The sequence below is a fragment of the Pteropus medius genome, unplaced genomic scaffold (genome assembly GCF_902729225.1).
Source record: "Pteropus medius unplaced genomic scaffold, Ma_sr-lr_union100, whole genome shotgun sequence".
In the NCBI taxonomy this organism is placed as follows: domain Eukaryota; kingdom Metazoa; phylum Chordata; class Mammalia; order Chiroptera; family Pteropodidae; genus Pteropus; species Pteropus medius.
Genome location: NW_024344378.1, coordinates 60,404,356 through 60,422,415, shown reverse-complemented (window position 1 = coordinate 60,422,415; position 18,060 = coordinate 60,404,356).

The window sequence follows — 18,060 nt, the reverse complement described above, 5'->3', positions numbered from 1 at the left end:
ACTGGTAAAGTTGTGAAACAGAGGAAGACTCTCAAACTGATATGGGTAGAGATAAGGTAGTATAAAAAAAAAGACACTTTTGAAAATTAATTAGTATTAGCTAATAGATAAAACAAACACGATAATCATCCTATGATCCAGCAATTCTACTCTTAGGTAGATTCAAATGAAATGTGTATACATGTGTTCCAAGAGGCACATGCACAAATATTTATAGCAGTGTTATATGTAATACCCAAAGCTAAAAACAACCCAAATGTCCATCAACAGTGGATAAAGGGATAAATTGTGGCACAGTCACAGAAAAGAATGCAATACTACAATAAAAATTAAGTACGAATACATGCAACACAAGTTAGTCTCACAATCAACACTGAATGAAAAAAGCCAGACATAGAACAATACATACTCTACATTTCCAAAAGGTAAAGGTTTTTATTTCTGTAAGACAAAACTGCAGGCATACATGCTTAAGGGGTAAAACCATAAAGAAATTTTTAAAAGATCATCACAGAAAGATGGGATGATGATTACCTTTATAGAGGATGGAGTAGTGATTGGAAAAGGGTAGGAGGGAGGAATGGATTCTAGAGTGCTAGCAATGTTTCATAGTTCTTAACTTGATCAATGGTTACACAGAGATTTGCTTTGTGATAAGTCATTAAGTTGTATACATATAGTATATATTCACTTTTCTGTATGTGTTTTTTAAATATTTTAAATGGTTAAAAATGAGGGGAAAAAACACAGGTGGAAGATCTGTCTAGAAGATCAAACATCTAACAGAATTTCCACAGCAAGAGAACAGAGGCAATGAAGAGGAGAGAACAAATTTTTAATTGTTTATTGGGGTGACATTGGTTAATAAAATTATTAGATTTCGAGTATACAAATCCATAATATATCATCTGTATATTGCATTGTATGTTCACCACCCAAAGTTAAATTTCCTTCCATCACTATATATTTGATCCCCTTTACCTTTACCTATCTTCCTCCCTTCCCCGCTTCCCTCTGGTAACCACTAAATTGTTGTCTGTGTCCATGAGTGTCTGTTTATCTTGTCACTTTCAGATTTATATTCCACATTTAAGTGAAATCATATAGTTCTGAACTTTTTCTGACTTATTTCACTTAGGATGATAACCTGAAGATCGATCCATGTTATCACAAATGGCAGTATTTCATCTCTTCTTATGGCTGAGTAATATCCATTGTATATATGTACCACATCTTCTTTATCCAATCATCTATTGAAGGACACTTCGGCTGTTTCCATGTCTTGGTCACTGTGAAAAATGCTGCTATGAACATCAGGGTTCATATACCTTATAAATAAGTTTTTTCAGATTTTTTTGGGTAAATACCCAGAAGAGGGATTGTTGGGTCATGGTCATTCTATTTTTAATTTTTTGAGGAATCTGCATACTGTTTTCCATAGTGGCTATACCAGTTTACATTCCCATCAGCAGTGTATGAAGGTTCCTTTCTCTCTGCATCCTTTCCAACACTTATTACTTGTCCTGTTGATGAGAGCCATTCTAACAGGTGTGAGGTGGTATCTCATTGTGGTTTTGATTTGCATTTCCCTAATAGCCGGTGAAGTTGAGCATCTTTTCATACGTCGGTTAGCCGTTTATATATCTTCTTGGGAGAAGTGTCTGTTCAGGTCCTCTGCCCATTTTTAATTGGATTGTTTTTGTTGTTGTTGAGTTATATGAGTTCTTTGTATATTTTGGATATTAGCTCCTTATCGGAGACATTGTTTGCAAATAACTTCTCTCATGCAGTTGGTTGTTTCTTTGTTTTGTTGATGGTTTCTTTTGCTGTACAGAATACTTTTTAGTTTGATATAGTCCCATCATTTATTTTTTATTTTACTTCCCTTGACTTTGACATCAAATTGATAAAATCCTCTCTAAATCCAAGGTCCATGGGTTTTAGTATCTATGCTTTCTTTTGTGCTATTTATTGTTTCAGGTCTTATATTAAAGTTGTTGGTCCATTTTGAGTTAATTTTAATGTATTGTGACAGATAGCAGTCTAGATTCATTCTTTAGTATGTGGCTTTCCAATCTTCTCAGCACCATTTATTGAAGAGGCTTTTCTTTCTCCATTTTATGTTTTTGGCTCCTTTGTCAAAAATTATTTGCCCATACATATGGGAGTTTATCTTTGGACTCTCAATTCTGTTCCATGGTCCTGTGCATCTTTTTTTTTGCCAAGACCATGCTGTTTTGATAATTGTTGCTTTATAGTATAATTTGAAGTCAGGCAGAGTAATATCTCTAAACTTGTTCTTTTTTTTTCAGGATGGCTTTGATTATTCGGGGTCTTCTGTGCTTCCATACAAATCTAATGATTTTTTGTTCTATTTCTTTAAAAAATGTTATTGGGATTTTGATGGGGATTGTATTAAATCTGTATATTGCTTTGAGTAATGAGGTCATTTTAACTATGTTGATTCTTCCAATCCAAGAACACGGAATATCTTTCCATTTCTTTGTGTCTTCTCCTATTTCTTATAGTTTTCAGTGTATAAGTCCTTCAGATGCGTCATTAGGTTTATTCCTACGTATTTTATTATTTTGTTGTTGTTGCAATTGCAAAAGGAATTTTTTATAATTATTTACTTTTCTAAAAATTTGTTATTAGTGTAGAAGAATGCTATAGATTTTTGTACGTTAATTTCGTATCCCGAAATTTCATTTGTATTTGTTTGTTTTTAATAGATTTTTTAGTGGAGTCTTTAGTTTTTTATAGAGAGAATTCTGTCATCTACAAAAAAGTGACAATTTGATTTCTTCATCCCAATTTGGATGACTTTTATTTCTTTCTCTTGCTTGATTGCTCTAGCTAGGACTTTCAACATTATATTGAGTAATAGTAGTAATAGCGAATAGCCTCGTCTGTTCTTGTCTGATTTTAGAGGGAAGGCTTTTAATTTTTCACCATTAAGTATGATGTTAGCTGAAGGCTTGTCATATGTAGCCTTTATTATGTTAAGGTACTTTCCTTCTATATCCATTTTGTTAAGTGTTTCATCATAAATGAATGCTTTATCTTGTCAAGGGCTTTTTCTGCATGTATTGATACGATCGTATTAATTGTCATCCTTTGTTTTGCTTATGTGGTATATCACATTTATCAATTTGCATGTGTTAAAACATCCTAGTGCCCCTGAAATGAAGGCCACTTGATCATGATGAATAATCTTTTTTAATGTATTCAATTTTCTAGTATTTTGGTTAAGACTTTTGCATTTGTATTCATCAGAGGTATTGGTCTACAGTTTTCTTTTCCAAATGTTACCTTCACCAAGTTTTGGTCTCAGGGTAATGTTGGTCTCATAAAATGAGGAAGTAGTGCCTCTTATTCAAACTTTTGGAAAAGTTTGAAAAGAACAGGTATTAAATCATCTTTGATGATTTGGTAGAATTTACCAGTGAAGCCATCTGGTCCTGGGCTTTTACTTTTGGGGAGGTTTTTGATGATTGTTTCAATTTCTTTACTGTTGATTGGTTTTTTTAGATTTTCCAGTCCTTCAGTCTAGGAGGGTAAGAACTTGCCCATTTCTTCTAGGTTATTGAATTTGGTGGCATACAAGCTTTCATAGTATTCTTGTATGATACTTTGTATTTCAGTAGTATCTGTCATGACTTCTTTTCCATTTCTGATTTTGCATCCTTCTCTTTTTTCCTTAGTGCATCTAGCCAGAAGTTTCTCACATTTATTAAACTTTTCAGTGCTCACTTCGGCTGCACATATATTATTCTTTTCAGAGATCCAGCTCTTTTTTGCATTAATTTTTTCTAATTTTTTCAATTACAATTTAATTTTGCTCTAATTTTGATTATTTCCTTCCTTCTGCTGACTTTGGGCTTCATTTGTTGTTCTTTTACTAGTTTTTTAATTGGGCTCACTTTTGTTTCTGGAGATAGTCCTGTAATGATAGGAACTTTCCTCTTATTACCGCTTTTGCTGTTTCCCAAAAGTTTTGACATCTCATATTTTCATTGTCATATGTTTATGTAACTCTTAATTTCTCTTTTTTCCTTCTATGATCCAGTCATTCATTAGTAGCATGTTTAATTTCCACATATTTGTGGGTTTCCCCACTTTTCTTTTTGCTGTTGATCTCCAGTTTCAAAGCATTATGGTCAAAGAATATGCTTAGTATGATTTCAATCTTCTTAAATTTGTTGAGGCTAGTTTTGTGTTCCAACATACAGTCTATCCTCAAGAATGTTCCATGTGCACTAGAGAAGAATATATAATCTGCTGTTTATACATACAGATAATAGGCTCTGTAAATGTTGATTGTGTCCAATTGGTCTTTTGTGTCATTTAAGATTGATATTTCCATATTAATTTTTCAGTTCAGATGATCTATCCAACGTGGTATTTAGGTCCCCTACTACAATTATGTTTTTGTCAGTTTCTCTCTTTAGTTCTGTTAGGTGCTTTTTGGTGCACCCAATTGGAACATTATATATTGATAAGTGTTATGTCTTCTTGATGTATTGCCCTCTTTATTATTAAGTGTCCATCTCTGTTTCTTGTTACCTTTCTTACCTTGAAGTTTGTTTTGTCAGATATAAGTAAATCTACACCTGCTATTCTCTGGATGCCATTTGCTTGGAGTATTGTTTACCAGCCTTTCACATTAAGTCTATATTTTTCTTGAAACTGAGCCATGTCTCTTGAAGGCAGCATATGGTTTGGTTTTATTTTTTCATCCAATCTGCTACTCTGTGCCTTTTTATTGGTTAGTTCAGTCCATTTACATTTAGGGCAATTATTAAAATATTTGGTTTTCATATAGTCATTTTATCTTTTGTTTTTTGGTACCTGGGTGTCTTCATTGTTTCTTTGTCCTCGTGTTTCTGTCTGTTATTCTAATTTGGTAGTGTTCAATGATTTTTTCCCTTTATTCCCTCTTGTTTTCTGTTATGTGTCTCAGTTCTGGATTTGTGTGTGTGTGTGTGTGGTTACCATTAAGTTTATGTAAAGGAAAGTTTCGTATATACATTGGTCCATTTTCTTCTGCTTGTGTCTTATCTCCATTCTCCTTTGCAGATTGAGATCTTTACTCCCTCTCCTTTTGAGATATTTTTGTCTCAAATTATCTCTATTTATCCTGTGAGTTCATTTCTAGATTGTAGTAGCTGTTGTATTCTCTTTAAAAATTTTTTTGACCTTTAACCATTATGTAATATTTAAGTTTATCATACCTTGTTCTTAATAAGGGTTGTACTTTCCTGTTTCTGTCTGTCTGTTAGTCATCTCACTCATAGTTTTGTATTTTTTGTCCTTTTGTTTTAGGTAGAATGACTCCCTTCAGTATTTCCTGTAATGCAGGCTTAGTGGTGGAAAATTCCCTTAGCTTCCGTATGTCTAAAAAGATCTTTATTTTTCCTTCATATCTAAAGGTGAACTTTGCTAGATATATTATTCTTGGCTGGTAATTCCTCTTTCAATAGTTTGAATATTTAATTCCACTCTGCTGAAAAGTTCGATGATAATTTAACGAGTTTTCCTTTATAGCTTACCATCTTTTTTTCCCTTGCTGCCTTCAGAATTCTTTCTTCATCATTAGTTTTTGACAGTTTTAATATAATGTGTCTTGGAGAAGGCCTTCTTGGATTGAGATAATTAGGTATTCTGTTTGCTTCTTATGTTCCAGGATTCAGTTATTTCCATAGGTTTGAGAAATTTACGTTGACTAAACAGGCTCTCTGTTCTCTTCACCCTCTCTTCTCCTTTTGGTTTACCCATTATTCTTATGTTGCTTTTCTTGATGGCATCAGATAGTTCTTGTACAGTTCTTTCATTTTATTTCACTTGCAAGTCTCTCTCTTCTTCCATCTGTGTCATTTCCAGATTTCTGTCTTCAGAATCACTAATTCTTTCCTCCCTCTGTTCACCTCTATTTCCTAAGCTTGCTACTTCACTCTTCATCTCTTTTATTGAGCTCCAAAAGTTCTATTTGGTTATTTTTAGAGTTTCAGTCTCCTTGGTAAAGTATCCTGTTGTTCACTGATTTTGTTTCTGAGCTCATTGAACTGCTGATCAGAATTTTTTTGCATCTCTTTGAGTTTTTCAGAAGTGCAATCTTGAATTCTTCATCATTTAAATCGCATTTCTATATTTTTAAGTATATTTTCTGGAAAGATTTTTATTTTCTTTCTGAGCTGACTTGTCACCTTGGTTGTTCATGATGTTTGATGGATTATTTCTCTACCTAGGCATTAATGAGAATGTACTTAAAAATATTATTTAGAGTGACCTCTCTTTGGCAGGTTAAGAAGTTTTTCTTTCGCTTTCCAGTAGGTGGTGCCCAGGCCTCCTGGACCTCTGCTTTATGGCAAAAAAATAAAAAAATAAAAATAAAAAAAAAGACCCATATTCCCTTGGGTGTTATTTGTCTCTTCTGTGACCTTCGTCCCAGTGGCCCACCCCCATAGGAGAACGTGAAGGGTGATGAGGATCTGAGCCTCTGAAGAGCACTCGAAGTCCCATTATTGCCCTAACAGCCAGATGCAGTGCTGGGGCCAGCTGTTAGCTCTAAGAGGACACAGGGAATTTTTTTAAAAATCCTGAGTTGTTGAAAATGTTGAGACTTCAGAATAGATACACCTAATATTAAGAAAAATGGATAAAAATCAATGAAATTTTAGATGTCCAAAGCCAGAGAAAATGCTTTTAAGTCTCTGGAAACAATCAAACAAACAAAACCCACCTTACTAATTGACAAAGATATAATTATTAGATTGGCATTAGTATTCCATCAGCAACAGTGTACACAGAAGTCAGTAGTTCAATGCCTTTAAACTTTTGAGGAAAAGACTTCTAAATCCAGCCAAAGCACCAATCAAGTCTGAGGGCATATGTAGGACAATTTTATACATGTCAGGCAGGACTTAAAGTTTCTATTTCCAAGGCCCTCCAAGGTTGCTCCAGGATCCTAAACCAGAGAAGAAAAAGAAATATTGTTGTAGAGGTTAGTGAAATTTGAATGAGGTCTGTAGACTGGATGATAATATTGTATCATTCAATATTGATTTCATTTTTTGGAGGGTTGCATGGAAGTTGCATTGGAGAGTGTCCTTACACAGGGAAAAAACACACTGGAGTATATATAGCTGGAGGGGCATCATGTCTGCATTTCAATATCAAATGGTTCAGAAAAAGACTAATGATAGTTGCTATATATACCCACAGAGAGAGGGTATAAATATGACGAAAATCAATAGCTAAGGAATCTGAGTGAAAGGTTTAATTTTTCTGTAAATTTGAAAGTATTTCAAAATAAATTGTAAGATAATTAAAGCATTCTAAATTAGAACAAAAGGCAAATGATTATGTAGAGAATGTCTTCCAGAAGAATGATTGCCAATAAACAAACTATATGATTAAGAACTCGGACAATATTAATCTGATGGTAAAATGCAAGTACAATTTCTTTATGACATTAAGAAAAAGAAGCAATTGGAAGCAAAAGAAAACATCAGCTGTATAAAAAATGAATTAAAAAACAAAATATAGAATAATTTTGAGCAAATGCAGGAATTAAAAGAAAATCCATTTTATCACTATATTAAGTGACTTAGAATATGTAAAACAAAATATACTATTTGGATCTTCAATAATAATATTTCTATAATTGTAATATTTTAACTTACTTATTGCTTTTAAATTTTAAATCAACCTAAGAACATGGCAGAAAGGCTATATCACTTAAAGTTGATAGGTCACTAAAAAGACAGTACATTCTTAAAGTTTCATTTGTTCAGCAAATATTTAATGAGGGATTAAATGGATTTGCTATCTTGTGCATTTCAAAGGATCACACAAATGTCAAAATACTAGTAGAGTCCATGAAGAAAAAATATATGGCATGATGAGGAAGGGTACTGTCATTACCTTCAGGAAGTAATGATGGAGTTGGCGTCTGAAGATAGAGTGGGTGTTAACAAGTAGAAAACAGGCTTGGAAAACTGAAAGCAAGTTGATGTGGGCAAATCCCAGAAATCATGGGTAATATATATATCATCTCTTCTTTATCCATTCATCCATTGATGGACACCCATGTTTCCTTCATATCTTGGCTACTGTAAATAATGCTGCAATAAACATATCCCTTCAGAGTGGCATTTAAAATTTTTCAGATAAATACCCAGAAGTGGGATAACTGGATCTTATTTTGTCTGTTGTTATAGCCTTTGATTTAAAATCTATTTTGTGTGGTATAAGTATTTCTACTTCAGCTTTTTGTTTCCATTTTCATGAAACATTTTTTTCATCCCTTTACTTTCAGTGTGTGTGTGTCTTTTGATCTGAGATGAGTCTCTCGTAGGCCTCATATGTAAGGGGCTTGTTTTCTTTTCCATTCAGCCACCCTATCTTTTGATTGGAGCATTTAATCCATTTACATTTAAAGTAATTGCTACTAGATATATAGTTATCGATATTTTATTATTCATATTTTTTATCTTTTCTTTTTTCCTCTTCTTGTTAAAGAATTCCTTCTAACATTTCCTGTAATATTGGCTTGGTGATGATGAACTCCTTTAGATTTTTCTAGTCTGGGAAGCTCTTTATCTGTCCTTCAATTCTAAATAATAGCTTTGCTGAGTAGAGTAATCTTAGTCGTAGGTTCTTGCGCTTCATCATTTTGACTGTTTATTGCTAATCCCTTCTGGCCTGCAACGTTTCTGTCGAGAAACTGGCAGACAGTCTTATGAGAGCTCCCTTGTAGGTAACCAACTTCTTTTCTCTTGCTGCTCTTAAGATTCTCTCTTTGTCTTTAACCTTTGGCATTTGAATTATGATGTGTGTCTTGGTGTCTGCCTCTTTGGGTTCATCTCGTTTGGAACTCTCTGTGCTTCCTGGGGCTTGTATGTCTATTTCCTTCACCAGGTTACTGAAGTTTTCAGTCGTTATTTCTTGAAATAGGTTTTCAATTCTTTGCTCTCCATCTTCTCCTTCTGGCATCCCTATGATGCGAATGTTGAAACAAGTAATATTGTCCTAGAGGCCCCTTAAATGATTTTTTTTTCTTGTTGCTGTTCTGATTGGGTGTTTTTTGCTACCTTATCTTCTAAATCGCTGATTTGATCCTCTGCTTCATCTAATCTGTCAATTCCTCTGAAGGCATTCATTTCAGTTATTGTATTCCTCACTTAACTGGTTCTATTTTGTTTTCTATCTCTTTATTAAAATTCTCAATGAGTTAATCTACTCTTCTCCTAAGTTCATTGAGCATCCTTATAATCAGTGTTTTGAACTCTGCATCTGGTAGATTGCTTGTCTCCATTCTTTTTAGTTCTTTTTCTGGAGTTTGTTCTGTTTTCCCTTTGGGACATGTTTTTTTGTCTTCCCATTTTGGCTGCATACTTGTATTTGTTTCTATGTATTAGGTGGGGCTGCTATGTCTCCCGGTCATACTAGAGTGGCCTTATGTAGTAGGTGTCCTGTGGGTCCCAGTGGCACAGTCTTCCCTAATCACTTGAGCTGGGTGCTCCAGGTGTGTCCCTTGTATGGATCGTGTGTGCCCTCCTGTTGTAGTTCAGCCTCGGTTGCTCTTTGCTTATCAATGGGAGGATTGCCCATCACAATCCTTTGGTTGTGATGACAGTCTGTGATCAGTGCAGGTGTTGACCCTGCAGAGCAAGATTCACTTTAGCAGGGCTCTGGTGCCTGCCCTATCTGCCCTTTGGGTGTGCCATCCTCAGATGTGACCTCAGATGGTACTCTGGCTCAGACCAAAGCCAGCCACTGGGTGTGCAGGCCGGAGCCTCCTGGAAGAGGCCCTGCTGCAGGCCAAATCTTGCTGCAGCCCATGCCCTGCCCCAGGACACCTGGCATAAGCCACCAGACAATCCACAGACAAACCACCCAAGCTGTGCTTGGAAGTGCCTCTCGAGGCCAAGCTGCAAACTGAGGCTGGCTGACACTAGCGCTGGGTTTGGGGCTGCCCAGCAAGAGGTACAGGGCTCGCCGAAGCCAGATGCTGCTTGTTTAGGTTTTGTGAACCTTTGAGAGATTTTTAGGAAAGACTGCAGAATCAGCCAAACAGGCCATTTGTATGGAAAATCCACTGGAAGCAGCTTGGGTGGGCCCACACATTGGGAGGGGCAGGATCTCAGGGAATCACTTGGGCAGGATGACGAGTGTTAGCTACACTGATGAAGACTCAGATATGGTGCCCATCTGGGTATGTAAGCAAGGCTGGGGAGGGCTTAACAAAGAAACAATGCCCTCTGCTAGTACTTTGTCTGGGAAAAAGCTTTTCTTCCAGCCTTCACCCTGAAGCCAGACAACTCAGTTTCTCCCCATTTGTCCCTGGCACCTTTTGCACTGCTGCCCCAGAGCTGGAGCTCAGAGCAAGTGAGTCCATCAGCGGTAAGTCTGTGCATGGTCCACTTAAGAGGAAAGTCTGCAATTCCCTTAGCCCTCCATCTCACTCAGCTACAATCTCCGCTGGTTTTCATAGCCACAAGTTGTGGGGACTTCTCTTCACTGCACTGGATCCCTAGGCTGAGGAGCCCAATGTGGGGCTGGAACCCCTCACTCTTCTGGGGAGACTCCCGCAGTGAGATATTTCTGCTGATTCTCCACTGCCACACTTGGGGGTGGGACCAGCTCATTTCGTGTCCCCGCCCCAGTTGTAGGACTTCAGTTCAACTAGACTTCAGGTGACTCCTATTGATGGTTATTGTGTAGTTTAGTTGTAATTTTGATGTGGGTATGAGAGGAGGCAAGCACAGTGGTTACCTACTCCATCATCTTCAAAGATTTGGGTCTTTAAGAATACAAGAAGTCACTGATATATTTCAAACATTGATGTTCTCAGTTTTTTTGTTTTGTTTTGTTTTGGGTTCTGCCAGTTCACCACAGTTTAAGTGTAGAAAATGGGTTATGAAGGGCACATAAATAATATAAGGAGTCCAGTTAAGAAGCTATTGCAATAGCTCAGGTGAAAGCTATTGTAACCTAGAATAAGTGCAGAGGAATGGGTGGATTTGAAATAACTACTGTAACAAAAAATAACTGACTATTATAGATTAAATTTATGTTGAAGTCCTAACCTCCCAACTGTGGTTGTATTTGCAATTAGGAAGTAATAATTATATGTAGTGCCAAGTGGGCACTAGATTAATGTGGGCAGTGGGGTCACATTTACATTATATAAATGTCTAACCACTATGTTGTATACCTGAAACTAATATAAAATAATATTGAAGGTCAACTGTAATAGAAAATTAAAAAACCTAAATTTATATAAAAAAAGGATTAGATGAGATCATAAGTGTAGGGCCCTGTTCTCATAGAACTAGTGTCCTTATAAGAAGAGACACCACAGAGTTGTGTGCTCACACAGCAAAGGATGGCCACGTGAGACAGAACGAGAAGGTAGTTCTCTGAAAGCCAGGAAGAGAGATCTCAACAGAAACTCACTTTGCTGGACCTTGATCTGGAACTTCTTGCCTTCAGAACTGTGCAAAATTTAATTTCTGTTGTTTAAGCCACCCAGCCTGTGGTGTTTTGTTATAGTGGCCATAGCAGACTACTATACTAACAAATATTATGAAGTAGAGTATTGAGGAAATCATGTTAAATTCCTCACCTACAATGATGGGGGATGTCAAAAAATAATGTCTACATATATTGACTAGTGTTATGATAACTACCAGAAAAACTAAAATAAAAATTATTAAGAGATTGGGAGAAGGTGTAGAGTAAAATGTGTACTTTTATTTTTAGCCTTAGATAGTTCTTCTAAAACCATGTAATTTACTTCCATTTTCCATTTTTAAAGTTTAACATAATTTTCAAAGACAAATGAGAGCATCATATCTTTATTTCCTAAATTGCGTTCATTCACATCTACTTTTAGGATTTTTGTTATATGTACACTTGCTATTAATTTTCAATCAACTTTTTTTTTCTTTTTAATCATTTATTTATTTAATCTTTGTTTTGATAATTTTTTAATGGTGACATTGGTTAATAAAATCCAGTAAGTTTCAGCTATACATATTAATATAAGGCATATATATATTTGCATTGTGTGTTCACATCCTATAGTTAGATTTCTCTCTGTCACCACATATTTGACCCATTATACCCCATTTACCTCCTCCCTCCTCCTTTTCCCTACCCTCTGGTAACCACTAGTCTATTCTCCATGCCCATGAGTCTCTCTTTGTTTGTGTTCATTTGTTGCTTTTAGATTTATATCCCACATATAAGTGATATCATGTGATTTTCAACTTTTTCTGTCCGGCTTATTTCACTGAGTGTGATTATTTCAAGGTCCATCCATGTTGTCGCAAATGGCAGTATTTCTTCTCTTCTTATGGCTGAGTAATATTCCATTGTATATTTACCACTTTATCCAATCATCTGTTGTAGGACACCGGTTGCTTTCATGTCCTGGCCACCATGAATAATGCTGCTTATGAACATCAGTATGCAAATATCTTTTCGGATATGAGTTTGCAAGTCTTTGTGGTAAATACCTAGTAGAGGGATTGCTGGATCCTATGGTAAATCAATTCTTAGTTTTTTGAGGAACCTTCATACTAGTTCCATACTATTTTCCATACTGGCCGTACCAGTTTGCAGTCCCACCAATAGTGTGTGAGGGGCCCATACAAACACGGGTTTACTTCTGGATTCTCAATTCTGTTCCACTGGTCTGTGTGTCTGTCTTTCTGCCAGTACCATGCCATTTTGATTATTGTCGCTTTGTATTATAGTTTGAAGTCAGGCAGAGTGATGCTTCCAGCCTCATTCTTTTATCTCAGGATTGTTTTGTGCTTCCATAAAAATCTGATGATTTTTTGTTCTATTTCTTTAAAAAATGCCGATGGGATTTTGATGGGGAGTGCATTAAATCTGTATAATGCTTTAGGTAACAAGGTCATTTTAATTGTGTCGATTCTTCCAATCCAATAACACGGAATATCTTTCCATTTCTGTGTATCTTCTTAGATTTCTTTTAATAGGGTCTTACAGTTTTCATTATATAGGTCCTTCACATGTTTCATTAGAGTAATTCTCAGGTATTTTATTCTTTTTGTTGCAACTGGAATAGGAATTTTTTTTCCACTTATTTTTCTGACAATTCATTATTAGAGTATAGGAATGCTATGGATTTTTGAATATTTATTTTGTATCCAAAAATTTTTCTGTATTTGCTTATTTTTTCTAATAGTGTTGTTGTGGAGTTTTTAGGGCTTTCTATATTGAGAATGTCATCCACAAATAGTGACAGTGTGACTTTTTCATTTCTTATTTGGATGCCATTTATATCTTACTCTTGCCTGATTGCACCCGCTAGGACCTCCAATGTTATAATGAATAACAATGGCAATAGTGGACAACCTTGTCTCATTCCTGATCTTAGAGGGAAGGTTTTTAGTTTTCACCATCAAGTATAATGTTTGCTGAGGGTTTGTCGTATATGGCCTTTATTATGTTAAAGTACTTTCTTTCTATACTGATTTTGTTAAGTGTTTTGATCATAAATGGATGCTGTATTTGGTCAAAGGCTTTTCTGCGTCTATTAATATGATCATGATTGTTTTATAACTTGTTTATGTGATGAATCACATTAATCAATTTGTGTATGTTGAACCATCCCTGTGCCTCTGGGATGAAGCCCACTCGATCGTGGTATATAATCTTTTTAATATGTTGCTGTATTCAGTTTGCTAGTATCTCATTTAAGATTTTAACTTCTGTGTTCTTGGGAGACATTGGTCTGTAGTTTTCTTTTTTTGTGGTTATCTTTACCAGGTTTTGGTAGCAGGGTAATATTGGCCCTCAGAAAATTAGTTAGGAAGTATTGCCTCCTGTTCGATTTTTTTGAGAGAGTTTGTGGAGAATAGGTATTAAATCTTCTTTGAAAATTTAGTAGAATTCACCAGTGAAGCCATATGATCCTGGACTTTTCCTTTTTGGGAGGTTTTTGATGTTTGTTTCAATTTCCATACTGTTGATCAGTCTATTTAGATTTTCCAGATCTTCTTGATTCAGTCTAGGAAAGTTATATCTTTCCAAGTATTGTCCATTTCTTCTAGGTTATTAAATTTGCTTTTTCATAGTATTCTTGTATGATCCTTTGTATTTCTGTTGTGTCTCCTATAATTTCTTCTCTTTATCCCTGACTTTATGTCCTTTCTCTTTTTTCTTTAGTCTAGCCAAGGGTTTGTTAATTTTATTAACCTAAAAGAACCAGCTCCTTGTTGCATTTATCTTTTCTATTTTTTTGTTTGTTTTCAATTTCATTTAATTCTCCGCTAATTTTGATCATTTCTTTCTTTCTGCTGACTTTATGCTTCATTTATTCTTCCTTTTCTAGTTTTTTAAGATGAAGAATTAGGTTATTTGGGCTTGTTTTTATTTTTGATATGAATTTATAATGATATGAACTTTCCTCTTATGATCACTTTTGCCGTGTCCCAAAAGCTTTGATATGTTGTACTATCATTATTATTCGTTTCTATCTATCTGTTGATCTCTTTTTCTTCTCTGACCCAGTTATTCTTCAGTAGCATGTTGTTTATTCTCCATATATTTGTGGTTCTTCCTGCTTTATTTTTTTTACAGATGATCTCCGGCTTCAAAGCATTATGATCAGAGGATATGGTTGGTATGATTTTAACCCTCTTATATTCGTCGAGGCTATCTCTGTGTCCCAGTATGTGGTTAATCCTTGAGAATTTTCCATGTGCACTAGGGAAAAATATACGAGCACCTGTTTGGGAATGAAAGGCTCTGTAAATATCAATTATGTCCAGTCGGTCTAATGTGTCCTTAAGGTTGTTACTTCTTTATTGAGTTTCTCTTTGGATGCTCTATCCATATCCGACAGTTGGGTATTTAGGTCCCATAGTATGAAAATGTTTCGGTCTGTTTCTCCCTTTAGTTCTGTTAGTAATTGCTTTATATATTTCGGGGCTCCCTGATTGGGAGCATAGATATTAACAAGTATTGTTTTCTTGGTGCATGATTCCTTTTATCATTATGAAGTGTCCCTCAGTATTTTTCTTTACCTTTTTAATTTTGAAGTCTATTTGTTCCAATCTTAGTACTGCTACTCCCGCTTTTCTCTGAATGCCATTTGCTTGAAATATCATTTTCCACCCTTTCACTTTGAGTCTATATTTGTCTTTGGAACTGAGATGTGTCTCCTGGAGACAACAAATGGTTGCATTTTGTTTTTTTGATCCAATCTGCAACTCTGTACCTTTTTATTGTTGAGTTCAGTCTATTTACATTTAGGGTGATTATTGAAATATAAGTTTTCCTATAAACATTTCATCTTTTGATTTCTGTTAGCTTGGTATTTCCATTGCTTCCTTGTCCTTGTGTGTGCACGTGTGCGTGTGTGTGTGTGTGTGTTTTAATTGTGATTGAGTTTTGTTTGTTTTCCCTCTGGTCCTTCTTGTTTTATATTATATACTTCAGTTCTGAATCTTTGGTGTGTGGTTACCATTACGGATATGTAGAGAATAGTGATATGTATACAGTAGTCCATTTTCTTTTGTGTGTGCTTTATCTCTATGCCCCTTTGCAAATTGGATCTTGAATCCTCCCCTTTTCAGTCATTGTTGTTTCAATATGTCCTTATGTATGATGAACTTTCATTACTTTCTATAGCAAATCTCTTATTGTTTAAGCTTATAATGCCCTTTTCTTGATAAGGGTTGCACTCCTCTACTTCTATATGCCTGCTAGCCGCCTTACTCCTAGTTATATATATATGTATTTTTGTCATTTTGTTTTAGGCGAGATGACCTCTTTCAGTATTGCCTCTAATGCAGTCCTCGTAGTGGAGAATTTCCTCAATTTTTGTATGTCTGGAAAGGTCTTTATTTCTCCTTCATATCTAAAGGAAAGCTTTGCTGGATACATTATTCTTGGCTGGCAGTTCCTTTCATTTAATAGTTTGAATATTGGATTCTACTCCTTTCTGGCTTATCAGGTTTGTGCTGAGAAGTCTGACGATAATTTTCCTTTATGGGTTACCATCTTCTTTTCTTTGGCTTCCCTGAGAATTCTGTGTGTTTGATTTTTGATAATTTTAATACAATGTGTCTTGATGAAAGCCTTTTTTGGATTGACATAATTGGGTGTTCTGTTGACCTCTTGAATTCCAAGCTCCAGCTCATTCCTTAGATTTGGGAAATTCTCATCAACTATTTGTCTGAAAATGCTTTCTAATCCCTACTCCTTTTCCTTCCTTTTGAGAATGCCCATTATTTTCTCTCCTGTATTTCTCTTTCATTATTTTTCATTCTTTGGTTTCTCTCTTTTTCCTTCTGATTTATTTCTAGATTTCTGTCTTCGATGCCACTGATCCTTTCCTCCATTTGGTCAACTCTATTTTCCATGCTTGCTATTTCATTTTTCATCTCTTGCAGTGTGTTCTTCATCTCCAGAAGTTCTATTTGGTTCTTTTGGAGGGTTCCAGTCTCTTTGCTAAAGAACTCATTCTGCTCATCTAGTTATTTCTTCATTCCTGAAATTGTTGATATAAGTTCTTTTGGATCTCACTGAATTTTTTCAGAAGTACCATCCTGAATTCTCTGTCATTTAAGTCGCATATTTCTATGTCTTTCAGCTTATTTTCTGGAGATTTTCCTCTTTCTTCCTGCGCTCCCTTGTCATCTTGGTTGTTCATTGTGTTTAATGGACTCTTTCTCCACCTGGGCACTAATAGAAGTGTATTTTTTTTCCCAGAAAGATGATTTATTATATAAAGGTCTCTCTTTAGCCTGTTGCAAAGAAGGCATTTTTCTTTTGGTTTCCAGTAGGTGGCATGTCAGCCTCTTGGATCCTCGCTTTATATAAAGCCTTAATAATGCCTTTTTTTTTCTCTTATAGTTATTCAATTGCGCTTGCTACCCTGTCTCAGTCCCTTTCAATGATAGCAACAGTTATGGTAATGTTTGCTCAGATTCCCCTGGGTCTCCTCGGTGTTCGGTCTCAGAGGATATGTGGGAGGGGGCGGTGCTCTGGGTTGGGGGATGAGGGCTGCAGCTCAGCCTCACATTTTGCAACAGTGGCTGGTAACAATCAACTGTTGTTTCTCTGCTGTCCTCGCTTCTCTGCCGTCCCTATTTCTCTGCTTTCTGCTCTGATGCCTGGGCACTGCTGCCGGCCATGTGGAGCTCACAGCTCTTCCAGGCAGGGCTGTTCAGGGAACTCGCTGCACCTTCTCCCCTCTCTTCCTCCTCCAGGGAGCTCTGAAGGCTGTGAGAGGCAGCTTCTTTATTTCTCCCAGTTTACCACCCGACTCCTGAGTTTCTAACCTATAGTAGCTCTTATGCGCAGATCCCACTCTCAGATGTGCTGTTGTGCAGGTTGGGTGTTTTCTGTTGAGTTTTAGTTGTTCAGCTTATTGTTGTTTCAAGGGGATAGATCTGGGGACACCTCTCACTCCGCCATGTTTCTGAGGTCACCTCAATCGATTTTTTTAACCTACATCAATTTATTTTTGACATAAGCTACATAGTTATATTTTTCTGATACACATTAAAAATGTATAATTATTAAAAAATGTTTATCCTTGTACCACTTAGTCATTGTGTATTTCAGGAGTGGTATGGGGTCATACTTTGGAAAATACTGATAGGTACAAGATTGGATTATATATCATGATGTCTTAAAAACATATTAAACATATCAGAAAATTAATTCCTATCTTTTAAAATTATTTGTTTTTAATTAAATTTATTGGAGTGACATTGGTTAATGAAATTTTATATGTTTAAAGTGTGTTACTGACCTGTTTTTATAATTAAATCCCTCCACAGATTACAACACTGATAAAATTGAAAACATCTGGTATTTGAAATTCTCATGTTAGAATGACTAAAATGCACTAAACTTAACTTGAAAATATTTCACATTGCTAAGTTAAAAATTTTACTTAGTGTTACCAAAACCAAATGCTTACTGTTTAAGAAAAATCCAGAAAATAAATTTTACCATATAAAATTAGTTTAGCTATATACAATAATTTAATGTCTTTTTTTTTCA